At 52.9% G+C, this 17,432-nt stretch overlaps 1 pseudogene; it reads left to right on the forward strand.

The window, feature by feature from the left end:
* The window catches only part of LOC123129633 (AP-3 complex subunit mu-like), a 49,913-nt pseudogene that overhangs the window by 21,460 nt on the left and 11,021 nt on the right, over window positions 1-17,432 (forward strand).

A 17,432-nucleotide genomic window follows, 5' to 3' on the forward strand; every position in this document is an offset into this window, starting at 1 on the left:
CCCTTAAGAAAGAAAGGCAAGCATTTCAAAGGTGAGGCAGATCACCGGACGAAGCCTCGCCACCATACTGGTGCTGATGTACATGATATGGTCAAGGATTTGAAGGTGGTCTTTGGAAAGGGTCCTGGTGGACAACCTGTTCCGAATGACGCTGACGGACGCGCACCCATGTGGAAGAAGAAATCTATATTTTGGGACCTGCTCTATTGGAAAGACCTAGAGGTCCGCTCCGCAATCGACGTGATGCACGTGACGAAGAATCTTTGTGTGACCCTGCTTGGCTTCTTGGGCGTGTATGGGAAGACAAAAGATACACCTGAGGCACGGGAGGACCAGCAACATATGCACGGAAAAGACGGCATACATCAGGGTCATGCAAGCTACGCTCTTACCAAAGAAGAGAAGGAAATCTTCTTTGAATGCCTGCTCAGTATTAAGGTATCGTCTGGCTTCTCATCGAATATAAAGGGAATAATAAACATGGCAGAGAAAAAGTTCCAGAACCTAAAGTCTCATGACTGCCACGTGATTATGACGCAAGTGCTTCCGGTTGCATTGAGGGGGCTTCTACCGGAAAACGTTCGATTAGCCATTGTGAAGCTATGTGCATTCCTCAGTGCAATCTCTCAGAAGGTAATCGATCCAGAAATCATACCAAGGTTAGAGAATGATTTGGTGCAATGTCTTGTCAGTTTTGAGTTGGTGTTCCCACCATCCTTCTTCAACATCATGACGCACGTCCTAGTTCACCTATGCGAAGAGATTAATGTTTTGGGTCCTGTATTTCTACACAATATGTTCCCCTTTGAGAGGTTCATGGGAGTCTTAAAGAAATATGTTCATAACCGTGCTAGGCCAGAAGGAAGCATCTCCAAGGGCCATGAAAATGAGGAGGTCATTGAGTTTTGTATTGACTTTATTCCTGACCTTAAGCCGATTGGTGTTCCTGAATCGCGGCATAAGGGCAGACTGGATGGAAAAGGCACGCTAGGAGGGGAACAAATAATATGTATGGACGGACATTCTCTCACTGAAGCACACTACATAGTTCTACAGAATTCCGCCTTGGTGGCGCCGTATATGGATGAACACAAGAATTTGCTACGCTCCAAACACCCGGAGCAGTCCTGATCACTGGATTACACATGAACAAACCAGGTGTTTCGCCAGCTGGTTGCAGACACGTACCATGCATGATGCCTCTACTGAAGATGACATGTACTTGCTGTCCCAGTTACCATCTTCATATATAATGACTTTCAAAGGGTATGAGATAAATGGTAATACATTTTACACGATCGCCCAAGATAAGAAGAGCACCAACCAAAATAGTGGTGTCCACTTTGATGCAGAAACCAAGACGGGAAAGGAAACATATTATGGTTATATACAGGACATATGGGAACTTGACTATCGACGTGGTTTGAAGGTCCCTTTGTTTCGGTGCAAATGGGTCAATATGACACGAGGCGGGGTAACGGAAGACCCGCAGTACGGAATGACAACAGTGGATCTCAACAATCTTGCGTATGCAGACGAACCATTCGTCCTAGCAAATGATGTGCCACAGGTTGTCTACAAAGCGAATGCATCGTACGATGAGCCAAAGCGGCACATAGTTCTTTCTGGGAAGAGAAACATCGTGGGAGTGGATGACAACACAGACATGTCAGGAGATTATGAAAAGTTTGACGAAATTGCTCCATTCACAGTGAATATTAACCCGAGCATCCAGTTAAATGATGAAGATTTTCCATGGCTACGGCGCAAAGGGACACACGCGAAGAAAAAGTTTCACACCCAAAGATCTGGGATGTGATTGGCTTCACTATCATCACTTTCTTCTGTGTTTCACACCCAGTGGGGAATCTCTGTAATAGTTAGGGTAGCTAGTTATGTGTTTTGGCATTTGAAACGCGAAGAAATTTTATGTGCAAGCAAATTCTTTCATGCATTTACTGATTTTTTTCAACTAAATGACCATGAAATTGAAAAGCATTTCAAATGAACTCAGAAAAGGTTGAAAGTTGGCATGGTATCATAATTTCACTCACGTAGCATGTGCAAAAAAGTAGAGAGGGTTACCGCAAAAACTGGATGCACTTCGTGTACAAAATGGACAATCTCTTTCGAAGTATCAGGGTTACGGACGAAAACTCATCCGTTACAAAGGCATTTTATTTTTTAAATAACCTAAGCATTACCAAATTGAATATAATGATAAAACACACTAATATTAAACATAAGAAAAAAGAATCACTGAAAAATCTATTTTCAAAGTTAACAATCTCTTTCGAAGTATCAGGGTTTCGGACGAAAACTCATCCGTTACAAAGGCATTTTATTTTTTAAATAACCTAAGCATTACCAAATTGAATATATTGATAAAACACACTAATATTAAACATAAGAAAAAAGAATCACTGAAAAATCTATTTTCAAAGTTAAGTTATTCACAAACTAGTGATTCACACAAATTTCAAATAATTCAAAATTTAAACTATTCAAATTTGTAAACTACCGGTACTAACAGAAAGTTTGTAATTTTTTGTACCTAAATCAAAAATATTCACAAAGAAACTCTAAATACAAGAAAAAAACAACTCAAAAATAAATAAAACAAAAATAAATAAAGAAAAAAAAATAAGAAAAAAAGCCCACCTACTGCGCCACAACGGCCTGCATACGACTAGAAACCCAACCTATTGTTGGGCCAGGATGCAGGCCCGCAAAGGCCCAGTAGGCCCACAGGGCAGCAGAACATTTCGGTCCAGTAGGCCTGCTTTGGAGAGGAGCTCGAGGGAGCTACCACACTGGGGCTTATAAACCAGTGCGGACGCCCCTCGGCTAGCGAGGTGGGACTAAACATGATGCACCGCACCTGTGCCAGCGCACCCCCTTTAGTACCGGGTGGTGGCTCCAACCGGTACTGGTATCGGTTGGAGCCACCACCCGGTAATAAAGGGGTGCCGTTCCCGCCGCTTGGCCTGGCCAAAACAGACCTTTAGTACCAGTTGGTGGCTCCAACCGGTACTAAAGGTTGTTCTATATAAGAAAATGTCGGCGTTCTGGGAACGGGGGTCCCCAGACTTGCCTGCCTGCGGCCTGCGGCGTGGCTCAAAGGAGGCCCAGCATGGCAAATCATCATCAACACAAGACTCAAGACCCTCGCGAGGGGCCAAGCCTCGCGAGGCGGACGACACGGAGCTTCCTCAGGCACGGCCCCGTCAGGCTGGCTCGCGAGGAGGCGGAGAGATCAAGGCGGGGTACCTCGCGAGGTGCCCGTGACGCAAGCCATGATGACTCAGGGCGCCAGGCGGGTGCCAGCGCGCGCAGCGTCCTTCTTTCCTCTTTGGTGCAAAGGGGGCAAGCGCAGCTACAGAGTACCGAGGCATCAGGCAAAGGTTGCCATTTCGGTGCAACGAGATCAAGACCAGGAGGATTACGAGACGGAGGTCACCGTGGAGCCCAGGACGGCGTCATCACCAGAGCTTTGCGTAGGCGAAGACTGCTTTTGTCAGGATAGTTGATACTTGTTGTCCCCCTTCAAATTAGCCCGCCATTGTTGGCTCCCTTCCCACTCAATATTTGGGAAGAGGACCAGGGCCTCTATAAATAGGACCAGCCACCCACATAGCAGGCGGGTGGACGGTTCGGCTCTGTTCGTTCGATCGGTACGAAGCAGAGTAAAAGAGAGAGAGAGAAAAAGGTGGCTGAACTCCTCCTAGCAGTTCATCACCCCAGCCAAGAATAGGCCCTCGTGAGGCTGTTCTTCCTTGTATTGTTCATCATCATCAGCCCCAGGAGGCAATCCACCAACCCCACACTGGAGTAGGGTATTACACCACAACGGTGGCCCGAACCAGTATAAATATTGTGTCCCTTCTGCAGTTCTTTTAGTAGTTTAGATCTTTGCGAGACGGAGAGGTAGAAGGCGTAATCTCCGCACGCACCCTAGTGTTCGAACCTTAAGGGTTTGCCGGAACCCGAAATCCGACATTTGGCGCGCCAGGTAGGGGTGCACCGGAATCCGTCTTCCACCACTCCGCGCCCCGTCGCGTCGTCATCACCATGCCCGGCGACCAGGAGGGAAACCCCGACCCATGGGCTGCGTGGCCCGACCGCGCGGAACCGCTCGCCTTGGGCAACCCCGTGCCCCAGGCAGCTCACGGTCCGCAGGGCGCTGCGGGCCGCGGGTGACGCGGACAGACTTTGGCAACTCTTACGCCGCGGCAGGCACGGTCGGTAGCAAGGGCCTCCAATCACGCCGCGACCACGACACCCTACACCCGCCGGGAGCAGGCGAACTCGAGGGCCGCGCTCACGGTGGCCCGAGAGCTGGTGCGGTGCAGACTGGTGGAGGGCGGCCACGACGTGCTGCTGGAGTGAGTGGCGGAGCTCCTGGGCTTCGCCGCCTCGGGGGCTCACCCCTTCTCCACCCAGCTCCCATCTCAAGCCCAGGGCGACCCGCGCGGGGGCTCCGCGCATGCCCGTGGGCTCCAAGGCTACTCCGACACCAGCGAAGCTGTCAGCACCGGACCGGCGGCGGCGCTGCCCCCGCCCCCGGCCCGCGAAGAAGAAGGACTCAACGCGACCCGCGGACCCGGTGGGCGGCCGCATTGCCACCCCACTATAGGCATGACAGGTGGGACTACGTGGCATGCGGGGCATCACGGCGTGGCACTCGGGATGACGGCGACGGAGGAATACGTGCCCCTCATGATGGACCAAGGACACCCTCACGAGAACGGACAAGGCTCGCTCCTCGGCCCAAGCTGGGGGGACGAGGCAATGGAAGCTGAGCCTTTCCAGGAGCCCCGGGACGGACCCGCTGGCCACACTGAAGGCAACGATTATCGGGCACCGCTAACTCTTCAGGAGTAGGTATACGCTAACCATGGATCACAGGAGGTGCAGGTCACCGCGGCAAGCAGCTGCCCCGCTCCCACAGTCTCCTACCCCTCGGGAGGAGGGCGCAGGGGGCTGCAGGAGAGGGGCCGAGATCCGACATCACCACCACGACGTTCGGAGCATGGCGTTCTCAGGAGGTAGGCCCTCTGCTGGGGAGGTGCCTCAGGGCCTGCCCCTAGCAGAGGACCCGTGGTTGTCGGGGGAACCGCTGGCGACCGCTCTACCCCATCGGGCGGCGTCCTGGGTTCCGGTCGTTGCTGATGGCACTAGTGTGTGGCGCAAGGCGGGGCCCTTGTCTGGCGATATGAAGCAAGGCCAGTGCCTGTGAAGAAGGCCCGGTGCCTGTGAAGCTCGCCGCCCCGTGACACTCTCACGTAATAATGAGTGGGGCTGTACACGCCCCGGAGTCTCAGGGGTGCCGGCCTCAGGCCCTGGGCTCCCTCCCACGCCCAGTGGACAGCACTTAGCTCCGCTGTGGTGAGAAGACGTCCAAGACTAGATTAGGTGCCGGACGCGGCCTTTTGTCTGCTTTTCATTGCCTTTCCCTTTGGCTGTAGCTTTTCCCCCGCTGGATTTAAGTTGGATTCAAATTTGAGATTTGCGTGTGTTCGGGGAAGGGGTGCTTATTCTCGCTCGAGCCGTTTCTCGCGTTCTGTTTACCGCTTCGCCACAGCAGCCTCCCCTCACGAGCCCCTCGCGAGTCCGGTCAGGCCTGGCTTGTGCGCAACCCAAATTGCTGCTGTTGCTGGCTCTCGGGAGGATCTTCGGGTGCCTGCGGAGGTTGCCCTGTTCGGAAAAGGCCCGGAGCCTGTGAAGCAAGGCGAGTGCCTGTGAAGCTATCGCGTTTGGAAAAGGCCCAAAGCCTGTGAAGCAAGGCGAGTGCCTGTGAAGCTATCGCGTTTTGGAAAAGGCCCAGAGCCTGTGAAGCAAGGCGAGTGCCTGTGAAGCTATTGCGTTTGGGAAAAGGCCCAGAGCCTGTGAAGCAAGGCGAGTGCCTGTGAAGCTATTGCGTTTGGGAAAAGGCCCAGAGCCTGTGAAGAAGGCCAATGCCTGTGAAGCTATCGCGCTTAAGGAAAAGGCCCAGAGCCTGTGAAGCAAGGCGAGTGCCTGTGAAGCTCTCGCGCTTAGGAAAAGGCCCAGAGCCTGTGAAGCAAGGCGAGTGCCTGTGAAGCTCTCGCGTTCAGGAAAAGGCCCTCCCACAGGCTGCTTCGGGGCTTGCGCGAAACAAAGGTAAACCTGCCAACCGCCTAGCGTGGGCGCTGACAACTACTGATACGACGAACACAGGTTCTACATGAGGGGCTTCCCCTCCCAAAATGCTCTCACAGCCATTAGGTCAAAAACCTGAGTTCTATTCATGCAGGGTAAAAAAGACAGGAGCGATACACACTCAGTCGGACCAATTCCCCAATGCGTCCCCGGAAGCACCTCCCAAGCCTTCGTTGGGGTCGCCAAATTCGCCATCATCGTCTGCGTCGCCGTCGGCGGTGTCAGGGCCGCTCGCCAAGCCGCCCTCATCAGCACCCACGATAACGTCGTCGTCCGAAGCGAAGGCCCTGACAAGGGCGTCCACGTTGTCTTCCACCCAGCGCGCCAGGTCACCTCAGACGGCCTGGGGAACTGGGGCGATGACAGCGTCAAAATCGAAGCAGGAATCCATGTTCAGGAGATGGCTGAAGACACGGGAGAAGGCGCGCCCGAGCAGCGCGCGACTCCTCTCTTCCACCAACCTATCGGCCCTTGCCGAACACGCCTCCAGCTGCGTCACCATGGCAGTGAAGAACTGAAGGTTGCCAGCATAGTTGGCTGTGTGCGGCTCGCCAACAGCCGCCTCACAGATGTTGCCCAAGGCCGCGCTAGCTCTCTCCCGGAGCGTGGCGAGCATGGGACCGTGCACTTGCTCCAGGACCTGCCGCTAACATATCTCGTCCACGTTCTGGCACGCGACGCCCTCAGCCTCCTCCACCCGCTGACGAAGACGGAGCATCTCGGCCTGGGAGGCGGCTAACTCCCCTCACGCTACCTCAAGGGCGGCCCGGGAGGCGTCGGCCAGCCGCGTTGCCTCCTCCCGCTTGACCCTCAAGGCTGCGGTCTTCCCTTCAGCTTCGACCCGGATCAACTCTAGCCTCCTCTCGAACTCGCACTCGAGGTCTTGGCGCATCATCGCCACCCGACGACCGACCTCCTCCAGGACACAAGCCTCCCGTGCAGCGACATCGTCCTCCGCCTGCGTCACCAAGCGCTCCCTCGTCTCCAGCCGCTCGTACTCACGAGTGCGTTCCGCGGCTTCCAGCGTCAACGCTTCTTCGCGCTTCTGGAGCTCGGCTGGGTCGCGGGAGGCCACCCGCATCGACGCAAGGGCCAGCTCGCGTAGCTCCACTTGCTCCTCTAGTGAGTAGCACCGGGCCAGGACCTCACGAGCCCGCTCCTCAGCCGCCTCTCGCCATCGGTCAGCTCTCCGGGCATCCTCGGTGGCCTGGGATCGGGCCACTCGAGAGGCTTCCAGCGACGCCTTCGCCTCTTCATCGTCAAGATCACGCTAACGGCGCGCTAGGGCGATGGCGGCCTCCAGCTCGCGCCTCCCAGCAGCCAGGTGCAGGCCCTCGGCCTCCAGGTGCGCGTCTTCGTCAGCAAGCTCCTCCCCAAGCAAGTTCACCGCGTCGGTCGCCCTTCGAAGGAATCCTTGGCGGCGAGCGCGGTGCTCCCGGGTGCGCTCGAGCACGTCTTCCACACCGTCATCCGCCCCAAGCAAGCATCGGGGGCCAAGAATCATCGTTCCTCCTCCGGGCAGGGGGCTGGGGGCTGGCGCCCTCGCGACGGCCGGGCACGCTGCACCAGAAGCCCGGCCTGGAGCCAGCCCATCTCCAGATGAAGGGCGTAGGAGGCGCCTCGACCAGTCGCAGTCCACGACCAGACGAGAAGCCCACGGCAGACTGGCTATTCCCCGAGAGGGCTCATGAAGGAAAATCGTGGGGAATGAAGGGCCGCGGTGCACCTCGGGATGGTCCGCCCCTTCAGACGCCCTCACCACAAGGGCGGAGCTGCTCGGAGCATTTGAGGACGGTAGAGGGGGCGAAGCCAAAGGAGGCGGCACCTCTACTACTTCCGCGAGCTCGGCCGGGAGGGGCCTGCGGAGCAAGGATCAGTGAAAGCAACAAGAGGATCAGGAGCCAGAGAGGAAGAAGGCTTACTCGTCAATGGCGAAGTACTTCCTGCACTTCTGCACGCAACAAGGGAAGTCATCACCCAGGGCCTCCCTTTTCCTCCGGAGGGCCTCAAAGTCCACGCGGAAGCGGCCCAAGAGAAGAGCGCAAGGATCAACCTGCCGCGAGGACGGAGCATCAGAGGGTCCGCGTCAGGGGCGCCTGCCTGGCGCGTGCCGTCCATCACCTCACCAGAAGACGCGGCTGGGGCCTCCAAGGCCTCAGCCCCGGGCGCTGGGAGAGGTTGCTTGCCACCTTCAACCGCAGCGGCACGGGTCCCAGGAGCTGTCCCCCCGCGAGCATCACCCGGTGCTGCCACCTCATCAGGAGCCCCCTCGGCCCCCGGCGCCTCCTGCCTCCCTGCTCCGCCACTTGAGGAGGAGTCGCCTTGGCCGATTGGAAGGGCAGTCACCACCATTGGATTCTCGCGAGGTCCCTGGAGGCCGGCGGGGCGCAACCCCCACTCATCAAAGATGGGCATCTGCTTCACGAAGTCAGCCCTGCTCTGGCAGAGATACAGCAAGGTCCCTCCCTGCCGGACGTTGCCGGGATTGGGGTCCCTAGCCAAGGTCAAGAGCGTCGACTTCAGCACCGCGGGAGCCAGGGCCTCTTCCTGGAGCCTCATGCTATCCTCGCGCCCATGGAAGGCCCACATCCGGCGAGAGTGGCGTTGAATGGGAGCAACACGGCATAACAGAAACTCCTTCACCACCTTAGGCGCTATCACGCCGAGCTTCCTCAGGAGCGCGAAGCGGCTCCAGACAAAGACGAGCCGGGGGCTCTTGAGCGTCTCCTGGCCCCAACCCGAATGGGGGACAACAGGCAAGGTCGGTTCTGATAGCTGGGGGCTGGGCACCCCTGCGTCCACATACAACCACCGCTCACGGAACCCAACCGCGGGAAAGGGGAGTTTGAAGTCAATCCCAGAGGCCTCGGTCTCAGGCTCGGCAGCAAAGCTCACGCACGCCCAGCATTGGGAAGGGTCGACAAGGTGCAGTGAGAAGAAGTGGCGTAGCAAGGCAACCGAGGAGGGATGCCCACCATGGCTTCGCAAACGAAGGCGAAGACCGAAAGGAGGGTGATGGACTCAGGACTTAGATGCATCATGTGGGTCTAATAATGGGAGAGCACGGCATTGAAGAAATCAGAGAAGGGGGGAACCAGACCCGCCCACAAGGCATAGGTAAAACATGGGGCCTCGGTTGCTATCCTGTCAATGGAGAAGTGGGACGCGGGCCAGGCTGTCGTCCTCCCGCACTCATTGAAGACGGTGGACAGAGCCAAGCTGTCCCTGCCCAGGCACTCTTGATTGAGTACGGTCGACTGGCCGACGACGGGGGCCACCGATGGCGGCGCACAAGACGGAGGCATGGGTTTCTCCCCTCTCTCCTTCCTCGTCGGAGTCATGGCGATGGGAAGGAGGGGGAAGATTCGAGATTAGATTGGAGGCGGGAGTAGGCGTTCGAAGGAAGGAAGAACAGGAGACACTCGAGCAATAAGAAGGGGAGCGGCTGTGTGCAACTACAAGTCCGCCTAGCAGGGCGAAGAATAAGGGGGCGTGGGGGGAACAGTGCCGCCCACGTCCCATCAACCGCCATGCGGCGCCCAAGGCCGCAGGCTGTTAGGGCCCGTGGCGCTTCGCCCTTACCCTTTTGCCTCTCGGCACGGCCAAGTCCGGGCGCGCCTTGGGCCCGGGGGCTACTGTCGGCGTTCTAGGAACGGGGGTCCCCAGACTTGCCTGCCTGCGGCCTAAGGCGTGGCTCAAAGGAGGCCCAGCACGGCCCATCTTCATCAACACAAGACTCAAGACCCTCGCGAGGGGCCAAGCCTCGCGAGGCGGACGACATGGAGCTTCCTCAGGCACGGCCCCGTCAGGCTGGCTCGCGAGGAGGCGGAGAGATCAAGGCAGGGTACCTCGCGAGGTGCCCGTGATGCAAGCCATGACGACTCAGGGCGCCAGGCGGGTGCCAGCGCGCGCAGCGTCCTTCTTTCCTCTTTGGTGCAAAGGGGGCAAGCGCAGCCGCGAAGTACTGAGGCATCAGGCAAAGGTTGCCATTTTGGTGCAACGAGATCAAGACCAGGAGGACTACGAGATGGAGGTCACCGTGGAGCCCAGGACGGCGTCATCACCAGAGCTTTGCGCAGGCGAAGACTGCTTTTGTCAGGATAGTTGATACTTGCTGTCCCCCTTCAAATTTGCCCGCCATTGTTGGCTCCCTTCCCGCTCAATATTTGGGAAGAGGACCAGGGCCTCTATAAATAGGACCAGCCACCCACATAGCAGGCGGGTGGAAGGTTTGGCTCTGTTCATTCGATCGGTAGGAAGAAGAATAAGAGAGAGAGAAAAAGGTGGCTGAACTCCTCCTAGCAGTTCATCACCCCAGCCAAGAACAGGCCCTCGCGAGGCTGTTCTTCCTTGTATTGTTCATCATCATCAGCCCCAGGAGTCAATCCACCAACCACACACTAGAGTAGGGTATTACACCACAACGGTGGCCCGAACTAGTATAAATCTTGTGTCCCTTGTGCAGTTCTTTTAGTAGTTTAGATCTTTGCAAGACGGGGAGGTAGAAGGCGTAATCTCCATGCGCACCCCTGTGTTCGAACCTTAAGGGTCTGCCGGAACCCGAAATCCGACAGAAAGCACTTCAAAAAATTTGTCAGTTTCTCATCTCTCCCTCTGCTTCTTTCTCCTCTGCCCCGTCGCCGCCGCCCCTCGTCGCCGCCCCCATCACCGTCCCCGTCGCCATCTGTCGTCATCGCCGTCCCCGTCCCCGTCGTCCCCATTGCCGCGCCGCGCCCCGCCCCGTCCTCCCGTCGTCCCCGCTCGGCCCGTCCCCGTCCCTGTCGTCGCTGCCTCGCCCTGTCGTCGCCGCCCCGTCCCCGTCGCCGTCTCCGTCTTCGTCCCCGTCCCCATCGCCGCCCCCCGTCGCCACGCCTCGCTGGTGAGCTCCTGCCGCGGCCGCCATGTACCACACACACACACACACATTGTTATAGAAATGTTAGCAATCTTTCTGTTTTTTAGTTATAGAATTATTAGAAATGTTAGTTATATAGAAATGTTTTTTAATTATAGAAATATTAGAAATGTTAGTTATATAGAAATGTTAGTTATATAGAAATATTAGAAATATTAGTTATATAGAAATGTTAGTTATATAGAAATGTTTTTTAGTTATATAAATATTACAAATGTTAGTTTTAGTTATAGAAATATTAGAAATGTTAGTTTTACTTAGAAAATTTAGAATTTGCATATATTAAATCACAATCGATCATTTAAAAAATGTTACTTTACTTTTGCGGCATATAGTATTTGTTGTCGATGATGCCCGGCCCGCATCCTCGCCGTCGACCCGTTCGCGACGATGTCCTACTTCAGAGGACCAATGTCCTGGGCTGGGCTCTGCCGGGCTGGCACTGGGAGGTGCTACCTTCAGGGGCGTGACGCTTGGTGAGGAACCCGGCCCCGGGTCCCATTGTCGACCCTCATCTCCATTGGTGGCGTTCGCGTGGGCCACTTTCGGTGCGGAGGGAGCCGACCCCGCCGGAGGTGGTACGTCGCCGTGTCAGGGAGGAGGACGAGCACGTCCATCGCTACATGGCTGCTATGGACGTCAGGTTCTCCAATACCTGGCAGGTTCTTTGGGGAGATCACCTGAACTATGATCCAGTGATGGTTCCTTCACTTTGGTTGTCCACCGCCTAGATTACTCTCTAGTATTCGATCTTTATTAGCTAGCTAGCTAGCTAGTGATGTATTCGATATATAATATTCGAGATGATTTATTCGAGATTATATATATATTATTCGAGACGGTGTATTTGAGATTATATCTATTATTCGAGACGACGTATTCGAGATTATATTCGATGATGCTTATTATGTACTATGATTGATTCAGTTTTTCCTTATTAATTGATTGCATCCATGCATTGTAATTTGAATATATTTCTTTTGGATTAGTTAAATAAAACCTATGGCGGACAATACCGGCAGAGAGGGAGAAGAGGCCCTGTTCAATATCATACGCAATCCTCGCAGGCCAGATGATGATCAGAATGAAGAAGATTATGACGGCTCCGAATATCTAAACAACACCGGGGAGGGTGATATGATATTCGATCGCGATGACCGAATTGATGAAGTCATGAACTATGAACATGACGAAGAAAATGTTGATCTTGAAACAACAAAGACCGGCGAGGTATATATATTTATATAAGCAGGCATCTGGTGATCAACACATGTTTTAAATGACTTGAAGATATATTAACGAATCGATCTTCCTTCTTTCAGCCATCCAGATTGAGCAAATCTTTAGGCGACAGGAAACGAGGCCCGAACAAAAAGTTGAAGGAGGGCGTAAAGTACAATATCGAGGCCATCAAACCTAATGGTGAACCATTAGCGCCTAAGAAGATTGCGGACAAGTTCATTCATCAGTGCGGAGTTCTTGTGAAGGACCAACTCCCAATCTCCCTTCAAGAATGGAGAGAGCCAGCAAAGCCACGTCCAGGAGTTACCTTTGTCGATGACAGACAAAAACTTCTGCTTTGGGAAACGCTCATGGAACATTTCACCCTACCAGATCATTTTACAGATGCAGATGTGGAGAAAGTCAACGACACTGCTCTTAGGAAGATGGCAGTTGCATTCAAGAACCACAAGAATCGTGAATGGGACAAGTACGTCAAGGGATGAAGGAAGACTCTAGTATTCGAGGGAACACTAGAGAAGCAAAGTGCTCATTGGGATGATTTCATGAAATTCAAGGATTCGGAATTGTCTAAGGAACGGTCGAGAATAAACAAGGCCAATGCCGCAAAAAAGGATAAGTTCCATAAGCTGGGGCCATGTGGCTATGCGGTGGGAATGCCTAAGTGGGATAAGTCTGAGAAAGAGATGGAGGATGCAGGTGTCACTCCAGAAACATTGAGCTGGCCCCCAGGTGCAGGACTTCGTTCTATGCGCATGGGGGGAGTTGGAGCCGAAGACAGGCAAAGTTTCGAAGAAGTCATGTCTGGACGGAGCCAAAGATAAGCTACTTGCTGCAATAGAAGAGGCTCGATCGGGGGTGTTCCAGCCCAACAGAGAGAACGACGAGCTTACGCGTGCCCTGGGAAATCCTGAACACCCGGGAAGAACACGAGGCAAGGGCGCTATTCCGTGGTATGAGGGGTTTTCGGACTGGAACGCCGACTACAGAACCCATGCGAGAAAGAATATTGCGGAGGAGAAGAAGAGGAAGATGGAGGAGGAGCAGAGGAAGATGGACTATGAACGCCTTCAAGGCCTAGAATCAACGCACATGGACTTGGCAGTCAAATTCCAGCGGCAGCAGGAGCAGATCGACTCACTTAGCCAGCAAAGGGGGTCTCAGCAGCTGGAGCAGCTAGCGGATCATCCAGCATTGGATAGCACCGTCCCATCCATGCCGAGAAGCAGCGTGGGTTCTGCCCCGGGCGATGCATTGCTGGATAGCTACCCAGTGGATGACATCATGGAGAACACTAACTGCGAGCTACACTTCAAAATGAAGAACATATCCATGAAGGTAGCGCACGCCCTTGCTTTTACAAATCCCCCCGAGGCAACCTTCCATTGCAACCCGATTGCAGTGGGCTATGCTCGTGTCTTGGTTGATGAGGTGGTGGACCAATATTCGGGGCTAGAGCTTGACATTCCTGGAGGTGACAAGGAGCACACACTAGGAGAGGCCAACCATCGTATCATCCTATGGAGAAAGAATTGCATCATCTTTCGAAGGCCACCGACACCGCGTCATCCGACTCCTCGTCGAAGTCCGCCACCGAGTCAGCAGACTCCCGCTCCTCCAAGTCCACCAACGCGTCCAGCCACTCCTCCTCCAAGTTCGGCACAGCTTGAGGCCACTCCTCCTCCTCCAAGTCTGGCAAAGCGTCAGGCCACTCCTCCTCCAAGTCCGGCACAGCTTCAGGCCACTCCTCCTCCTCCAACTCAGCCATGTCAGCCGTCTTCGCCACGTCAGCAATCACGGAAGAGAGCCGCCTCAGCTATGGTGCATAGCGGTACAAGTCGAGGTAGTACTAGAGGTATAGGCGGAGGCAAGCGATTTCAATATGGTCCAAGCAGCCTCACGTCTCTTCCGCAGAGGCCTTACGACAAGTTCGAGGAGGAAAACGCAGCCATATCGAAGGCCGAGGTGGAAGCCGATTTTGCACCCAAACCGCCACCGCCGCCAAGGGAGAAAGTGCCTGAGGAAAAGATTGACCACTTCATTCGTATGGCTAGAGCACCAGCTCCCAAGCCTGTTGACACAGACTATGAGCGCCACCTCAGGAAGTTATATCGAGCACGTCTACAAAAAGAGGCGAGCTCGAGCTCGAGCAAATCAGCTGGCAAAACATGCGGTAAAACCGTTCCCCAGCTGGGAGAACAGGCGGCGCAATCAATCCCCCCGCTTGTTGTGCCAACAACACATGAGAGTACGCGCGCCCAATATTATTGTGGGCAAACCGTTAACGTTCCCGGGCTGGGCGATGTGGTAATAACCGAGGAGCATATTGAGCAGGCTAAAAGCCTCATGATCACAGTTGGACAACTCCTCGATATCGAGCCCATGTCTCCGACTAGAGAGGAGGAATTAAAACGGAAATATGTCCGGGGCCAACCTTTGGTCGAGCCAGACGAGGTCAAGAAGCTCCCAAGGAGAATGTATGAATTGCATCAATGGTACATGGACATTACCAAGATTTCCAATCGAGAGTCCCTCATGGGGAATGTCAAGAAGGATCATTACTACCATGAGAAAGCTGTGTCCGTTGAGTATACAAAACTATTTCAGTTATACAATCAAGACGCACTCGACAAATCTATCGTCAGTTTCTATTGTCTGTAAGTGATTTCTTTCCTGTAATTTAAGTCTCAAGCTAGCTGTAGTGATCATTTTGATCAATCATTACCTGTAATTATCCTCACTATATTCTTTTCTGTGGTATTATGCAAGATGAAGATTTATGAGATGAAAAAAGGTGGACGCTATGGCATTGGGTTCGTTGACCCAAATATCATTAATGAATACACATCGAAATTAGATCCATATTACCAAAAAAAGTGTAGAGGAAAGCATGCTAGAGTTCTTCAAGCGCCTCAAATACAATGAAGATATACTACTTCCTTACAACTTCGAGTGAGTCACACTGTCTTGTACTACAAATTCGGTTTTTGCCAACTAGCTAGCTACATGTTTTTGCTTACATATGCCCGCTTAATTAAGACATGCAAACGTGTGTGCATGCAAATTTCACTGGATCTTGTTAATCATTAAAGTTGATGAAGGAACAGTTGAAGTACTAGACTCACTACTTAAGAAACCAACTAACTACACCATCGTGAAGGGGATAGTCAACAGGTAATTTCAATCATTATTAACTATATCTCGGCCTATTTAATTAGTTCGTCATTTCCTGATAACAACTATTTAATAACCCATTTATTCATTTTCTTTGTTGGCGGGAAGGGCTTGGGCAAAGTTCATCAGGGTCACTCCAGGCCCATGGAAACAAAATCTGAAATGGTATCGACCCATGGTAAGTAATTAAGTAGTACTAGCTAGCTGCCATCTCTTCAATTATCACACTTTATTAATTATTATCTGATCAAATTCCATTCTCGTAAAGGCCCTGAAGCAGGCGCCGGGGAATAATTTGTGTGCATACTACGTTTGCGAGAACATTCGCATGATGGCGTTCAAAAGGAGCAGATCTCAAAGACAGGAGTGGGTATGTTTGTTAGAACACTATTCACAATTTTTACACCATTATCGATATCTAGTCACACAACTAATACACATGCATATTGATCTCCTTCTTAACAGTTCAAAGAGGTGCGGGAGAAGCTCCTACTAGAGGACGGCATAAAAGCAATTCTAGAGGAAATAGCGGGATTTTTGCTCGACCGGGTCATAGATCCCAAAGGAGAATACTTTTACCCGCTACCGCCCCCATGAACCACTTCCAATTGTTATCGTGCTCCGAAGGCACCAATTAGGCTAATGCCACTGGCTAAAAAGGCACCAATTAGGAGAAATTGTATATAGCTAGCTAATTGTATATATATATGTGAATTAATTAATGGTGGTTGTGAGACATTCGATGATATATATATATGATCGGTTCTACTAGAAATTCTATTTATATATATGCATAATGTGTACAATATGTAGTATCGTAAAATACTAGCAAATGAAAAAGAATTAAATGGAAAACACAAAATTAAATGAAAAAGAAATCATAAACCCAAAACCCCCCAACCTTTTAATACCGGTTGGTGTCACCAACCGGTACTAAAGGGCTCCCTGCCCCCGGAGCTGGCTCGTGCCACGTGGTTGCCCTTTAGCACCGGTTCGTGCTGAACCGGTACTAAAGGGGGGACCTTTAGTGCCGGGTACCGAACCGGCACTAAAAAGCCTTACAAACCGGTGCTATTGCCCGGTTCTGCACTAGTGACGCTTAACGTTCGATGACGATTTGTATTATGAGTTATGTGTTTTGGTGACAAAAGTTTGTTCAGAGTCCCGGATGAGATCACGGACATGACGAGGAGTCTCAAAATGGTCGAGAGGTAAAGATTGATATATTGGAAGGTAGTATTTGTACACCGGAAGGGTTCTAGAGTGTATCGGGTACATAACAGAGTACCGGAGGGGTTACCGGAACCCCCCGTGGAAAGATATGGGCCATATAGGCCATAGGAGGTAGGCTAACCAGCCCACAAGGGGCTGGTGTGACCCCACAAGGGAGGAGGCCGAATTGGATTAGGGAAGGGGGCGCTAGGACTGGGAGTCCTAGTAGGACTCCCCCCTTATGGTGCGCCCCCTAGGGCCGGCCTCCTCCCTCTCCCTCCTTTATATACGTGGGCAGGGCACCCCTTGGAGACACAAGAATTGTTCCAAGTTGTGTGCGATGTCTCTCTCCACAGTTTGCTCCTCCGGTCATAGCGTCGTAGTGCTTAGGCAAAGCCCTGCGTGGATCACGTCACCATCACCGTCACCCCTCCGTCATGCTGACAAAACTCTCGCTCGACCCTCTGCTGGATCAAGAGTTCTAGGAACGTCATCGAGCTGAACATGTGTTGAACTCGAAGGTGTCGTACGTTTGGTACTTGATCGGTTGGATCGCAAAGACGTTCGACTACATCAACCGCGTTAATCTAACGCTTCCGCTTTCGGTCTATGAGGGTACGTGGACACACTCTCCCCCTCTCATTGCTATGCATCTCCTAGATAGATTTTGCATGATCCTAGGGATTTTTTTGAAATTGCATGCTACGTT

Source organism: Triticum aestivum, chromosome 6A (genome assembly GCF_018294505.1).
Source record: "Triticum aestivum cultivar Chinese Spring chromosome 6A, IWGSC CS RefSeq v2.1, whole genome shotgun sequence".
NCBI classification, from domain to species: Eukaryota; Viridiplantae; Streptophyta; class Magnoliopsida; order Poales; family Poaceae; genus Triticum; species Triticum aestivum.